Source organism: Felis catus, chromosome E2, assembly GCF_018350175.1.
Source record: "Felis catus isolate Fca126 chromosome E2, F.catus_Fca126_mat1.0, whole genome shotgun sequence".
Classification (NCBI taxonomy): Eukaryota; Metazoa; Chordata; class Mammalia; order Carnivora; family Felidae; genus Felis; species Felis catus.
This window is the reverse complement of record NC_058382.1, coordinates 43,796,094-43,810,575: the sequence shown is the minus strand read 5'-3', so window position 1 is coordinate 43,810,575 and position 14,482 is coordinate 43,796,094. Positions and strand designations below refer to the sequence as shown.

The window sequence follows — 14,482 nt, the reverse complement described above, 5'->3', positions numbered from 1 at the left end:
TCTCTTAGGCTTCTATTTTCTAAAACCACCCCTAAAAAATGGCAAAACAAATATCTTGAGCATATACTTGACCAAAATCATACCACTAGTAAGAAAGAGAATGGAAATTTGAACCCAGATTAGCCAGGACACCACCTCCTGCTTGTTTATTCACAGTCAAACCAATTTCTGATAATCCAAGATGAAGAACATTTTATTAAGTGCTTAATATTTGTGAAGTGCTTTACATAAGGCATCTCATTTATCTATTAAAACATTGTCAAATAAGCAAACTGCAGATCTGATAATGTAGTTTGTGCAAGTTTGAATCCCCCCACCTTTACCCTATTAGCTGCTCCCTAAAACCAATAAATACCATTTTACAACTGAAGAAACAGGTCCAGCCCAGGGTCACACATCGAATTGGAGGCAAAGTCAGAATTAGAATCCAGATTTTCTGACTTCACTTGACCATGTGGATGATGCTATTTTAGTCCCTGCTTTCTGGGAGAATCACGGAACCCTGGTTTTCACTATTTGCAACGATTTCCTGAAAAGTAGCCCTACTACTTACGGCTACGCTGACCTCCGGAGTTTCAGCTGTGGCTCTACGCAGCATTCTTTGTTAACCTTCTGTTGATAACTCTGCCAATGCTCTGTTGATGCCCATCCTGTGGCCTAGTCTTCCCCCACCTACTTTTCCAAAAACCTCTGCTCTCACTGCATCCAGAGAACTAGGCACTCTGTGTCAGCACAAATCCTATTTCTTCCCCCTCCTTATAGTTTTCTCATCTTCAGTAATGAGGCCCCATTTGTTTATCCAGCTCCAGTGGCCTTCCCTTATGGTTTGGTCTGGATCAAAGTCCCTCTGCCATGCCTCTTAGAGGTCCTGTTATTTCCTCCCCAAATGCAACCCATTTTACTCATTCCCCCATTCTAGCCTTCCCTCCGTGGATATCATCAACTCAAGGATGACAGCGTTGCTTTTTCTCAGGATCTGTCTCTTGGGTTTGAAACAGGTTCAGGGTAACAGTCCCCCTGGTTATTTCTTTGGCCATGAATTAATTATACCCATATATTCTCCCAAGAATGCTTTAGCTGAAATACACCCAAAAGTCTGGTGGGGTGACATATGAAGCATGTGTGGGATTAATTGGACCATCTGGCCAACACCAGAGCCCTGAGTGGAAAAAGATTCAGGAAAAACAAAAAAAAACAAAAAAACTAACTAGCAAGGTGGGACATCACCACCAGGGCCCTATGATGCTGAGCAGAGACTGAAAGAAGGGCAGGCATCTCAGACTGTCATTGCTTCACAACTGACAGGGGCAGAAGATCTTTCCCAGAAAGGGAGTGGGAGGTAGGGAATTTAGGCACAGAAAGAAGGGCAAACAGCTAGAAATAGGGGAACATGAAGAACTGATGACCTTTAGTGGAGAACTGACAAGACTTCCAAGTAATGATCAGCATGAATCTATGAGTCCCTAGTGTCATAGAATTCTAAGGACTCTCAAAGCACTCAGGCAAAATTCCAATCCATTATATGAATGACAAACATTTCCTCATGAGGGTGGCATCCCTCTAGTTGAACGTTTTCAGCAATGGAAAATACACAACCTTAGGAAATTAAGAGCACGGAGGTGTGAGTAAAATTCAATTAGTGTTCAATTCATTTTCAACTCAACAAATATCTCAGAGTACCTACTACGTGTCAGACACTATAGGCACTGGCTTATACCTATGAATAATATAGACATGGCCCCTGTTCTGTGCATCTTATCATGTGGAAGATGGATACATAAGCACACAAATGGAATAGGGGAAGTAGAGGGTGCTGCTCATATGCAAGGTGGAATATCTAATATGGAGCCAGACATCTAGGAAGGCTTCACAGAAGACGCAACGTCTAGGCTGGGGCTTGAAGAGTGTGAGGGGTTAGCTGAGTACAAGGGTGGAGGCAACCACCAGAGTGAGAGAAAACGGGTGGTTAAGACTTCCCAGACACCAAAAGAAGTTCAGAGTGTCGCAAGAACAAGGTGGAGACCAGATTTAGAAGGGCCTTTTGAGCAATGTTGAGAGGAGTGTGGGCTTAATTCCATAGATAATGAGAAGGAGTAGCGCCCTCTGGCTACTCTGGGGGAAATGTTGCCGTATCAGGGATGGCGTAAGGAGAACAGAATCCTGGCTGGGAAGACTGGATAAGACCTTGACGGCTCAAGGGATATGACCAAAGTAAAGCACTCCTCTATAAGTTCGAGGCAAAACTAAAGCGATAGAGTTCAGAATGCCACACTCTCAAGCCACAGGTCTCCTCCGTCCTCTCTCACCTTTGCTGGGCAAACCAGAGCGGCTCGACCTCGGTTTGCCCCATCACCGCGGACTGTGGGCAGGGGGACGGCTCCACACCCTTCTTCTCAGGTAGGAAAACTGAGGCCCAGAGTCCCGTGGAGGGTGCCGAGGACAAAAAAAAAAAAAAAAAAAATCGAAACGGCCTCCCAAGAGGCTGCCGGTAGTCACGCACAATCCGAGGGTCCCGCGGCCTGCCCCATTTCTCAGTCAGCCGGCCCCAACCAGCCGCCTTTGCTATGGAAACAGTCCTCCCGCCCTCCTCAGCGCCTCGGTTTCTTCATGCACCCTGGGAAATGCAGTCCACCCCCGGTAACCTGCCCGCGGCATAAGCCCCCTTCGCGTCCTTAAAGGACTACGAGTTCCAGAAGGCAGTACAAAAACTCCGACAGTCTCTAGGGCATGCGGTCTTGACGAAAAGCTAGAGAAACCCGCCGGCTGGGCCGAAGAGAGTGGAGAAGGCGCCCCCAATGGGCGGCCTTCTGGGCGTGGCCAGGATCTCCATTGGCTACGGCCGCGCAGGGGAGGCGGAGTCAGCGGAATGAGGCGCGGAGCTGTTCGCCGCTCCAGGTGCTGAGTCCGAGGGAGGCTCCCGACGCGAGAGCCGCGGTCTCCGCCGCCGCCACCGCCGCCGCCGTCACCGCGAGAGCCACCGCGGGAAAGCCGGGGCAGTGAGGAGCGCAGAGGAGCTCGTTGCGCTGCCGAGCGCTGACAGCCCTCCCTCCTCTTTGAGGTCGGTGCTGCTGGATTCTCTTTTGTTTTATTGGGGACGGAATGAACTGAGATGAGGGGGCCTGGGGAGTTGATGGGACCTCTCCTCACCGCCCTCAACACCATCTGTCCCGGAGAGCTGCTGACTGACTCCTTGCGGGCCTCTCTGTGGCCTGTCGCCTGAAGTCGGAGCGGCTTGCGTTAGTTTTTGTTCTATGGTAGAGGGGATTCTCGAGTGTGAGGGGCAAAGGCTGGGGGAACTCCCCCCGTCTCTACTGAGGGGGCGTTGGGGAGCTTGGAGCCTTCCCCCACCCTTGTGCCTGATAACGAGGCTGCTTGGATTATTGAGGATGGGAGGGAGTGTTATGGGATGAAAGGTTCAGAGGCAGGGGGACCCTTCCCCATAACACCTGTACTGCTTGAGGTTACAAAGGGGGTCTGGATGTGATGGATGACACCGGGAAACTGCTCCTCCTCTGCTCAGACCCTCCTGGGCTTATTGAGGAGGGGCTGTTTGCGATGTCAGGAAGATCCTTTCCGTGCCCACCCCTCTCCCGAAGCCTAGGTTTTTGTGAAGAGGAGAAACGGGATGGAGATGGAGACGGGACTCTTCCCCCTCCCACTTGGACCCGCCTCGGTTATTGGGGGAGGGGAGTGGGACGTGAGGAACTAGAGCCGGGGAGACCCTTCCCCACAGTACTTGAAGTCGCTGGCACAGGAAGGCACTGACGGATTCTTGGGGTCCTCCATGCTCGGGGCCCCGCGCCTAAGGTCTGAGTGGCCTGGGTGTGGATGTGCGGTGGGGGAAAGTAAGAAGGGTGCAGGGAATCCACCCGACCTCCCCTACTTGAACCTTACCTCTCAGGCCCTCTCTACCTGGATCCAGGTCAGGGGCCCAAGTCGAGAAGACCCTCCCTGTCCCGCTCAGTCCCGCCCCGCCCCGGCGACCCGGCTCCTGCACCGCGGCAGGGAGCCAGACGCGGATGGGCACGTGCGGGGCGGAACGGGGCGGGTCCCCTCTCTAGCCCTACGAAGCTCCAGGCAGACGCCCCCTGAGCCTCCAGACCTTTGGGACTGCTCGGCTCCACGCGGGGCGCGCCCCAGATCCGGCTACCGAAACCTGCTTCCAGGGCGCGCGGCGGCAGCTTCGGGAACAGGGCTTTTGCGCTCGGCCCAGGCATCCTCGTTAGGACAAAGCGGCGGTCTCCGCACTGGCGGGCCTGCGCCACCCGCTGGGCTGGGGGCGCGGCTAAGGGAGGGGGGGCTCCGGGCGCGGCGCGGAGAGCTTCCGCGGAATCACGCCGGGAGCCGGGCGGGAGACAAAGCGCGCTAGCTTCTCTCGGGCCTGCGCGAGCCGGCATGGAAAATCCCGAGGGAGGAGGCGGCTGCGCCCTGGCTCGGTACTATGCCCTGCACCCTTCTTTCCCGCACATCACCCTCTAACGCTGGCCGGGCACCCCAGGTTGCAGTGTGTGCAGTGGTAACCAGGGTTCCTCCTGGGGGACATTCAAGATCTGTGGCCACGAGGACGCACGCGGACAGGCAGGGGGCTCCGCCTGCAGGGTAGGGTCCCAGGATTCAGGAGATATAGATGGACCAGGGTCTGGAGAGGCATCCTGACTCGATCTCGCTACGCTCCATCAACCATGTTAGGTCAGGTTTGATACTCGGGTTCGAGTGTATGTGTCACCGTGTGTTTGCATGGGTGATGATGTGGGTCAGAGTGTGAATATTAACGTGTATGACTGTGTGAATGTGCCAGTGTGTGCTCCAATGTTCATGTGTGTGTCATGATGAGCTTGTGAATCTGTCTGTGTGTGCTTGTGGGAGGAGGAACCACTCTCTGCTGACCTTAGATGTTGGGGGTGTGGGCAGGTTGGTTGTCTCTTCCACTCTAAAGCCACAGTAATAATTTAGGGTTCCAGTGGGTGCCCTCAGGGTGAAGGTAGCTTCAGGCTGCCTTGGGCCTAAACTGCATGCTTGGGTGTGGCCTAGAAGATAGGACATCACAAGTATGTGGAGCCCTCGTCAGCCTTTCTGGGGTCTCAGATCAGACCCTAACATCTCCACCAATGCCCTGCCCTTCCCATCCCTCAGAAATCTTATCCTGCTGCAAGGGGTTGCCCTGAGGCCCAGAATTCCACCCCACCTCTCCACGTGAGCTTCCAAGTGGGGCTTGGGGGGGCTCATCAGCATAGTCTTTTATGATTTTGGGGTGCAAGATATTGTGGCAAGGAAATTTCCTCAATTTGGCCTCCATACCTGGAAGGTCTATAGGTCTGGGGTTGCCAGTCAGTGGCAGGTGGCCTCTCAGTAATACCGGGTATACTCACAGAGAGGGTATGAGTGTGGCACACAGATACCACTATGAGTGGACACCCCTAGAGGATGACAGCCCTCCCAGACCTGCCCATTCCCAGTGAGTGACCTCAGTTTCATAGTACTTTACAGCAAAGGTGTTGTGTGGCTTTGAGACAATACCCACCAGAGACCCCCTTCCCATAGGATGAGGGGCTAGACCGTTTTGAGTGCAACCACAGAAAGACCCATTATTAGACAGCGGAGCCACCATCCAGCCCAGCCCTGCCTGATCCAGTCTGAAGTATCCACTGCCAGTATCCACAGCGACCTCTACTGGGAAAAGTAGTAAATTTGCAACTAACACTCTCCCTGAGTGTGGAGGTTCAGGGTGGGTGTGGGTACTGTTAGGTAAAAATCACAAACCCTTCCATATGGGGCTCCCTGTCAGCCTTTCGAGTCCTAAGTTGATATTCTTAATGGAAGTGACTTCAAACTAGTCCAAGCAGTGAAATTGCCACTGTCCTTGCCCATACAGAAGTATTTGAAGAGGGCCAAAAGGCCTCTGTCCAAGTTTCCATCCAATTGGGGATGGACATCAAATCCATTTGTGAGGAAAATGCATGGAAAACACTTATCAAGTTCAGGGAGTTTTAAGCATCTTTCTTATCTCTTCCTCTCCTACTATGATTCCCACCCTCCCCTTCTTATTCCACTTTCTCCTCCTCTCTTCCTCATTATTAGCCAATAACATATTTTTGTTTAATTTTTTCTAATGTTTATTTTTGAGAGAGTGGGGGTGGGGGAGGGTCAGAGAGAGAGGGAGACACAGAATCTGAAGCAGGCTCCAGACTTCGAGCTGTCAGTCCAGAGCCTGGTGTGGGTCTTGAACACATGAGCTGTGAGATCATGACCAAGCCAAAGTTGGATGCTTAACCGACTGAGCCACCCAGGTGCCCCGCCAATAATGTATTTTGAAAGATAAGCCTTCTTTTACCTTGTTGAAAATGTGGCCCAGAAAATGCAGAAATCAGAAGGCTATTACTAAGTACAAAGAACTGGCAAACACTGGCTCTCCTAGATCTAACGGGAGTAGGGGAGATGGATGAAAAATGCTCCGTCTTAAATGCTTACCTGGTGACATGTGTCTCTTCTCCCAGAATTGCTCTGAAGAGAATTCACACAGCCACAAAATCTTTAGAGCTCCTTAAAGGAAAGGAGGTATTTAAATACCTAGTATTGTTCTTACTTTGGCATCCATGTGATTTGCATTGAACTACATGACTCAGTATCATAAAGTAAAAATAGGACTTAATCTCTTCCTTGCCTGTTCAGAAGGTGACTGCATATGTGTGTTGCATTCTGCATGAAAGAGTGAAAAGCTAAATTATCTCATAAATTGAACCACCTGCTTATTCTGATTAGAGAATGGCACTTAACATCACCTACAGGCAGTAACATTATTTTATGTTTCTTTTAATTCATACCTGAATCTCTTTGTCTTGTAAAACCTTTCTTCATGCTCATACATTATTACTTTCACTTGAAGTTAATCAAGAATGTTTAATCCTTGTACAAAAGCCAAACAAATTAAATATCAGCAGATACAGGAAGATGTGGGTGGTGTTTCTCTTCTTGGGCTCAAAAAAACTATTGGAGTTCACAGGAGAGTAGTAAAGGGGCTGAAGAGTTAGTAAATCTTATGGGTGTAGTTAACAGGTTCATGAAGAGGAGAAGCTCCTCAAAATTTTTTTAGGAGTGCTGGTCGTGTTGAAGAATCTGAGGATGCAAGCAAATAGTATGCATGCTGTGAGTGAGAATGAACGAGTGGGATTCCTAAATCCAAGTATTAATACAGCCTTTGTGGGAAAATTCCACTAAATCCCTCCTGTTCTCTCAGGTTGCCAGTAGCCAAGAAGGAGTGGAGCTGTCCAAGGTTCTGGAACTCTGGCCTCAACCCCACTAGTGGAGAAGGCAGGATTCAGGGCAGGGAATAGAAGGAAGCTCTGAGGACCAAGGCTTCTGTAAGGATTTCCCCAAAGCTCATCACAGAAAGAAATAGGAGGAAACAGAGCTGTAGAGGCTTTTATTGTATTGCTTCAAACGAACCCATTGGCAAACCCTATTTAAAGAATTACAAGCTAATAATAAGAAACAACATTTCTGAGTCAGGCTTTTCAAACGTATTTAATCTTCACAGTCCTATGAGGTAGGTGGTGGTGGTGTTTCCACTTTCAAGAAGAGGAAATGAAGCTTTGGGAGGAAAGGGCCTTGCCCATGATTACACAGATCAGAAGGAATAGAGTTTAGATTCCAAACTGGATCTCTTAAACTCCAGAGTCTCCTCTTACCATTATTTTTTCCTACTGCTATTGTAGAAGCAAAATTGAAGTTTCGGACTGCCCTATATGAGATTCTAACCAACTTTTAGAGGAAAGGATTGGGGACCAACAAAGATTCAGACATAAGCCATAAAAAGTCCTTTCAAATATATCAAGGATATTACCACAATACTTTACATATTATCCTGACAAAAGGCTTGTTGCCTGTACTTGGTTATAGGTAAAGAAGGAGAAAAAGGAGTACAATGACCCTGATGGCCAGTGTCCCAGGGTTTTCTTTCCAGAGTGGAACAATTTCACAAGAAGCCAAGCTTGGATGGCAGCAAAATCTATTTTTCATAATCTGCAAGAATGGGGGTGGGGAATGAGGAGGCTGTTATTATTTCACAGAGTACACGTAGAGCCAAAGAAATAGGGCTTATATTTATTTGCTGGTGTCCTGTTCCAATGCTGAGGACACTTGGATATTGTTAAGAGGCTCCTTCTCCCTATTCCCACTCTCAGATTTTTACAGCAAGGTCTTTAACACCAAAATAAAAGTTTTCATTGTTGTGAGCCTCAGCTAATCCCAGGGAAGTGCCACATTCCTGCCCTTGTGTCATCATAACCAGTGTTCTGCCTTCATATGTGGCTGCACGACTCCTGCAGGTTGGCAAGTTTGGGGTGTGATAGGCTTCAGGCCACACATCCTCTGGTCCTCCCAGGGTGGCAGTGCCAACTGCCCCAATCTTGCCACACACACAAGTGACCTGGGCCTGAGAACTCCCCATTCAGTGGCTGTTAGTTTAGGTGTCTAAAGAGAGTAGAGAGCAAGAGATTTGCTTTTTCTCCTCTCTTGACCTCAGTCTGCACAATGCATAGAAAGGGGGCCTCACCTTTTAAGAAAATGCCTCACATCAGGCTAGGTCTCCTGTCCATTTTGAGTCTTTCTTTCCCCTTCTAGGTTCGGGCTTTGCAGGACTCTGATGCATGCAGCAAATCTGCTATTGCTTTTCCCGAGTGCACTCGGAGGCCAAGGACCCGGCTCCCATCCGGGTCTGTTCTGACTCATATGACTGCAGACAGATTTGATTGTTTTCTTATTTAGAGTCATTAATTAACTCTCCTCAGCATCAGAACAGCATGTATTAAGAGGGGAGCCATTCGTGGGGGTCTCTAGGAAGCCATGCCTACAGCTGAGTACTGTCTCCTTTTCTAACAGGATCAGGAAATGGTTTTTAATTCTGGCTGTAACCCTTCAGTAAGCTTAGATTGTCAAGATTTTATGCCAATATGAGAAAGGAAATAAAATTGTAATTAATTGCTAAGGCTGCTATAGTTATTCTGGCAAAAACTGGGAAACTCCAGGGTCACTGAAAGAACAGGACTTTCATTCATTCAGTATTTCCTAGACCTGCAATGTGCCAGGCACAGAGCTCTGCATAGTGAACACAATCCAACGTGGGATAAGCCCTGTCATATCGGAATCTTAAATGGAAAGTGGAAACAGATGCAGAAATGCTGACAAGGGTGTGTGCTGTAAGCAGAAAGAGTCTTTAGAGGGGCACCTGGGTGGCTCAGTCAGTTAAGCGCCCACCTTCGGCTCAGGTCATTTCACAGTTTGTGGGTTCGAACCCCACATCAGGCTCTGTGTTGACAGAGCCTGGAGCCTGCCTCAGATTCTGTGTCTCCACTCTCTCTGCCCCTCCCTCACTCACGCTCTCTCAAAAATAAACATTAAAAAATTTTCAGAGTTTTTAGAAATGGAAAGAACCTTAATAATCATAAACCATCATCTCTTTTTTTAACATAAGGAAAGAGGCTGAGGGAAATTGAGTGTTGCCACTAGCCACACACAGCCCTGGTTAGTGGCAAAGAGGGGGATTAGAACCCAGGTTTTATTAATTCCTAAAATTTCTTCTCTCCACTGTACTCAACTGCTGCTCTGCTCACCAAATTATCCAAAGGGCATGTTTCCATTAACAGAGACTTTTTAGATCTAATCTTAATGCAAAACTTAAGTTGAAAGAGAAACAATAGATTAAATGGGAAAAGAAGAATGCCCATTTATATCCGTGTTGTACAATATAGTAGCCACATGCTATTGAGCACTTGAAATGTGGCTAGTCCAAATTGAGGCACCAGATTTTGAAAAATTAGTATGAAAAATATATATAAAATAGCTCACTAATAATGTTAATAGTATAAGTTGAAATATTATTTTGGATATATTGAGTTAAATAAAATATATTAAAATTAACTTCACTTGTTTCTCCTTTTAATGTGTCTACTAGAAAATTAATTATATACGTCTTGCATTTGTAACTCATTTCTACTGCATAACACTTCTCTAGAGTGCTTCCATTTAGGAGAAAATGTTCTTCACAAACTAAGGCATTTAGCAAAGTAGGTTTTGTAATCAGTCAGCCAGAGATGAATACTAGCTTTACCACTTAAGCTGTGTGACCTTGGACAAGTTGATTAATCTCTATGCTTCCATTTCCTCACCTGTAAAATGATGATGATAATAGAACCTACCTCCTTGGTTGAGTCAAATCACTTAGAACAGTGGCTGGTACATAGTGAGTACTCAATATTAGCTATCAGAGGAGACTTCAGTATTAGCTATCAGAGGAGTACTCAATATTATTATCAGAGGAGACTTCTAGAATCTTACAAGATAGGGGCAACAAGAAGGAGAACAAGCAGACAATTTTCAAATACATGAAGGAAAGGGTTTACTACTACTTAAAAGATGATTGAAAATGCATGCTCAGTACAAGCTCATGAACTACCTTGATGTGGCCCCAATTTTCTGACAGAAAATGAAACTGAGGAAAGACTTCAAGCCACTTACATAAGTACACAATGGGTAAACACATTAGCTAACTGCATTATGCACAGGTCCTGACCTCTGCTAGCAAGTTGAGGAAGAGAATGATTAGTGTGTACTGATAACAGAGGACCCAAGAACTCTGAGTCTCTTGGATTCCAAGATTCCTCAGAGAAATGTAAGCCTTACGCTCTAGGAGAAAGATCCTGGACAAGAGTCAGACCTATGTGAGGTCAAAGCCATTCTGCCATCCATTGGTCTTGATCAAGACACTGTCAATCTCCTCCTCTGTAAAATGGAGATAGTACCACCACTCTTGCAGGCTGTGGTGAGGACTAAATTAGATAATGCAAATAAAACATCTCATACATAGTAGGTACTCAAAAGATGGTAGCTTTGATGAAATGAAATTTCAAATGTTAATAGAGAACTTGTGGTTGTTTAATAGAGAATTTTCCATTCAGAATTTCCATGGTCTTTTCTCCAATTTTTTTATGGTTGTATTTTTAACTTATAGAATTTCTTTCTAGACATATAAAAACATGTGCTGTTGATATTATTTTATATTTTCACTCTTTTCTACAGTTTCACTGCTGCATTCTGCATCTTTGCTTTGTCTCTGAAAAAGGTTGAAAGGACAGTTTCATCTGATTGTGCCTATACCAAAATGTAGGGTCTCAGTAACTTTGGGCATATTACACAGTCTGTCAGGTTCTTCTCTCTCTCCCATTAACATACATGAGCTTTCTTTCCTGAGATGATAAATTAAGAACCAAAATGGGCATTGTTCTCCATCATATTTATCCTAAAGTTCTGACATTCTGACCTTAGTGGTTAGAGCACTTTACATGCAGCTTTGCTTTAAAAAATAGATGGGACATCAATCTAGAAACCATAGCCCCAGAAGAATCATGTTCTCCTGGCTCTTACAGCAGGTGATAGGTCCATTCACTGCATAGCTCTGAGGAAGCACATTGCTGCTGTCCTTGAATATCTAGTTCTCTTCCAAAAGTTTGCTTTCTGGACCAAAGAAATATAGGTTAAGCTCAGTGAAGACTTATGTTAACAAAGCATGTAGAACTCTAGAGAAAATACTGACTAGTCACAGAGAAATTGTGGGGAATTCCTAGAAATATTTTGGCAGGAGAGCAACATGGTCAGATGTCTGGGGTCAAAGTGTGGTGGGTGTGGGTATCTAATTGGCTCAGTCGGTTAGGCATCCGACTCTTGATTTTGGCTCAGGTCATGATCTACAGTCATGGGATCAAACCAGATGTCGGTATCCATGCTGAGCATGGAGCCTGTTTAAGATTCTCTTTCCCTCTTTCTCTGCCCCTCTTCCCTGCTCACGCTCACTCACTCCCTCTCTCTCTCTCAAAATAAACATTGAAAAAAAAAGTGTGGTGGGTGTATTGAGGTGGGGAAGAGCCTGGAGGGCAGGCTCACCCCTGATTTTGTTGAGACACCCATGACTTCCAGGGACCTAAGTACCATTACTAAGTTCTCCTGGGATAGGGTCTGATCTTGAAATGGATTTTTCCCATCCATTCACTCTTGTTCACTCAATGAATGCTGAATGCTGCATTTTGAAAATGCAGCTCTGGAAGAACCTAGGGTCTGGATGGGGAGAAGGGAGATGCCCATGTGTAGAGTGAACGAAAGAACAAATGCTGAAGTAAACACAAGAGGCTTGACTACGGTGCATTGGCTATGGCAGTTGGCTCAAGCTGTAGATCCCAGCCCCCGACCTGAATCTGAATCTCAGCTTCACAACCAATATGTGAGCAAGCACTTGAGCAAGTGCTTTAACCTTTCTGAGCCTCATTTTTCCCATCTGGAGCAATAAAACATACTTTCCTGGGCTGTTATGGCTATTACATGACAACATATATGAAATTTCTTAGGGTAATACTAGCCTTTCTTAATGGAGTGCTTACAGTACATCAGGCATTGTGCTTAGCAACTTATATGCATAAAAGCTACCATTATTATTCCTATTTTATGGCTGAGGAAAGCAATGTTCACATACTTCAAGTAACTTACCCAAGGTCCCAGAAGCAGTAAGGAGTGGGACGAGCATCCCAACCCAGGAAATTTGACTGCAAAATCTTCTCTTAACCATTGTGATCATTGCCTCCCTGGTTCAAGGTCAGCAGGAACCCAGTAACTTATTGTGAAAGAGGGCAAAATGATTTGTTGATCAACTTGCATAGAGGTCTTCTGCTTGGTCTTCAGAAGTGGGTACAATATGGAGAGGCTCCGAGGAGTGTGTATGGTACAGAGGGAAGACAGGGAAAAGCTGTGATCCAATGAACAGGGCTGGGAATGCCAATGATGTGTTCTGGGAGTCCTGAAATGGAGAAGAGGTTTTCAGTAGGAAACAGATGTTTAGAAAGAAGAGTTTGAAAAGCCTTGGATATCAGGCTAACAAGTGTTAGAAAAACAAAAAAGTTCACAGGAAAAAGATGGGATATGAAATCTGAAAGCACCAGTTTGAAGCATCTCATTGGATTTGGGCATATTGTTGCAGTGAGGAGCAGGCTCACCAAGCATGCCCAAAGCCAAAGTTTGTGGAGAGTGTGGCCAGACCACAGTCTAGCATTCCTACCAGTGCTCTTTGCTATCTAATGTGCATAGCCTTTTCTTTCATTTGGTCTTCACAAAAGCCCTAGGCAAGAGCCAGGTGGGAGGTCTGCTACCAGCATTGCTGACTGTATCAAGTGGCAGGCAGCATGGGCTGCCAGGAAACGCAGATGCCAAGCACAGCTGCAGTGCTCAAACCCAGGCAAAAAGCTTAGGAGGACTTTTTCTGTGGGGGAGGAGGCAGATGCCTTGCCCACAGGACTCAGTCCTTTTCTCTGTGCTCCAGGAAGCAGGCAGTGTCATCCTTTGGTCCATGATTTCCCAGTGACACCCCTGAATGGTGGTGAGGGCCTGAGTCAGGGTCATTGCAAACAAACCCCATGCAGCATCTGTCAGCCAGTGGCCCCCTCCCGTGCAGAGAGCTTGTTTCACAAAAGGAGATTTTTCTGAATTTGCCATCTTGAATTCATTGTGTTCATTTCTCTGCAAACTACAGGGACCAGAAACCAAACCTATTCTCCTTAGGGGGGTTAGAAGAAAAATCTATCTTTTCTAATGGCTGCAGTCACTGCTGACCACCAGATTTCTCTCCATGGCTACACTTTGAATAACAGTGGAAAACAAAGGCGGGAAAGGAGAGGGGCACAGATGGGGCACTTCTTCCAAGAGGCACCTGCGGTTCTGTGAAGGATGTGAAGCAATGGGGAGGGAACTTGCACAGCTTTGAGAGAACCCCTTGATGAGTAAAGGAGGAGTTCTGATGTGCAAGATGATAGAAGATGAAAGAGATCATGGTGCTTACTATGTTTTCTCTAGAAAGTCATGGTAGGATTCCAGGTGCCCTCCACAGTTCTGGAAGGATAAATAAACTGGTGGGCAAGGCCACAGAAATTTTGACAAGTTATCCAGGAATAAGTCCCTAGGGATTTTAAACGTATTGCTAATGAGAAATGACACACACTTGGTAATAGAATGTCAAGGACTCCTCTGGCCATTGACCCCATAATGATTAATGTGTGTCAGACACTGAATACAACAGGGTGGAATGGTGACTTCTGAAGGATAAAATCAAACTGGAAAATCAAAATAATAATACTAAAGGTATAGATGTTTAGAATGGTTGGGCATCAGGAAGTACAGCTGATGTTACTCCAGAATAACTTTACCAGCCAAGTCCCTTTTACCTCATCATTCTGACCCCGAGGGTCAATTCTTAGATGTTCCTGTGATCAGCCCCCAACTCAGGGCCTAGCACACAGTAGGTGCTCAGCAAGTGTTCACAGCTTGCTCACGCATTTAACACTACTGTGTGCTAAGCCCTGTGGCCAGGCAATGGAGAGATGGAAGTGAATGAAACACGGTGCCTGTCCATAGGGGGTTAGTCAATTCCAAAATAGAACAAGGAATACAC

The 14,482-nt window shown here is 46.5% G+C and overlaps 1 protein-coding gene and 1 long non-coding RNA gene across 6 annotated transcripts in view; one reads left to right on the top strand and one right to left on the bottom strand.

Moving 5' to 3' along the window:
• Nucleotides 1-2,784, bottom strand: part of LOC109494920 — a 64,639-nt gene extending 61,855 nt beyond the window's left edge. For 2 of the 4 annotated variants that reach the window (XR_006590746.1, XR_006590745.1), the window contains exon 1: nucleotides 2,307-2,779. This is a non-coding gene — a long non-coding RNA (uncharacterized LOC109494920). Of the gene's footprint in view, nucleotides 1-2,306 lie in introns of all 4 variants that reach the window. The other 2 variants (XR_006590748.1, XR_006590747.1) reach the window with 2 other exon arrangements.
• A 102-nt stretch (nucleotides 2,785-2,886) lies between these two features.
• SMPD3 (sphingomyelin phosphodiesterase 3) overlaps nucleotides 2,887-14,482 on the top strand; it is an 83,612-nt gene continuing 72,016 nt past the window's right edge. For both annotated transcript variants that reach the window (XM_003998186.6, XM_006941665.5), the window contains exon 1: nucleotides 2,887-3,058. The gene's annotated coding sequence lies outside the window, so the exon portion shown is untranslated. The remainder of the gene's footprint in view (nucleotides 3,059-14,482) is intronic.